This window comes from Aplysia californica, unplaced genomic scaffold (assembly GCF_000002075.1).
Source record: "Aplysia californica isolate F4 #8 unplaced genomic scaffold, AplCal3.0 scaffold00131, whole genome shotgun sequence".
NCBI lineage: Eukaryota > Metazoa > Mollusca > Gastropoda > Aplysiida > Aplysiidae > Aplysia > Aplysia californica.
Window position 1 is genome coordinate 83,434 of NW_004797401.1, and position 1,274 is coordinate 84,707.

Sequence of the window (1,274 nt, forward strand, 5' to 3'; positions counted from 1 at the left end):
GGGGGGGCACCTGAATTAACTTCAACAAATATTTTGCGATTTTTTCTCTCGCTCAGCACTGTGCCCAATTCATGCGCAGTTTCCTCCACTTCGTAATAGGTACCCCGGTACGCAGTGTGCTGGAACGGCAGAAGTGCTTAACTGAGAAACTGACAGTACAATCCACCTCGTTTTAGTAAAGATTTTACGGCACTTGCAACACAAACAGGCCTTGTACATAATGTAAGTGTCGAAGACTAGAGGTGTCACGAAAAGTAACGAACAACAAAAAAGAAAGAGGAGAGATAAGGACGATAGATGTCTGATACGAAAGAATGATCGAAATCACACCTGAGCACTCGCCAACCCTCCACCATCCCACCTTTATATGAGACCAAAAGATAGAACGAAAAATCAGCCCCCCCCCTTTAATTATTTGTATTATTGATACGAACCTAACTGTTGTTAAAAACTGTGAAAGCAGAACAGAATATGAATTTGCCTATTTGTTGAGTTCTTGTTTGGGTTTTTCAAGAGCTTTACCGTAAACACGAAGAAAAGACACTTCTTAACACAGCATTGGCGGGGTACAACTTGTTTCTTACACCCTGTAGCTGAGGGAACGGAGGCAAAATTTCTTTTGAAATGCGCAGAAGATGCTTCAGTGAGCATGTAGAAATGTAGGAAGGTCGTTTTGTTTCTCTACTTGACGAAAAACGCCTCGAATTTCATACTACTTTTTTCCCTTGATGAATTTGCATGCCGGATCTCAAATTGCTTTGGATGAAAAATGAATGGATGAATGAACACACACACACACACACACACACACACACATACTTTTCAAAATTTTATAGATTGATAAAACACTCATACACATTCACACACAGACAATCACTTTTTTAAAGTAAGAGTTTTACGGCACTTACAACACAATAAGGTCATATAAATGCCGAAGATCGGAGGTGTTACAAAAAAGTAACAAACACAGAAGAGGAGGAGGGGAGATAAGGACAATAGATGTTTGATGAGCAAACCACACCAGAGCACCCGCCAAACACCCACAAATAAACATAACATTATGCACACACACACACACACACACACACACACACACACACACGCACAAACACACAGACTCACACAAACACACACACACACATACTCACACATGCACACATCCATGCACACGCACACGCACTTGCGCACATTCACATACACAGAGACAAACACAAGGACACACAGACAGAGGCGAACACACGCACACACACACACACACACACACACACACACAC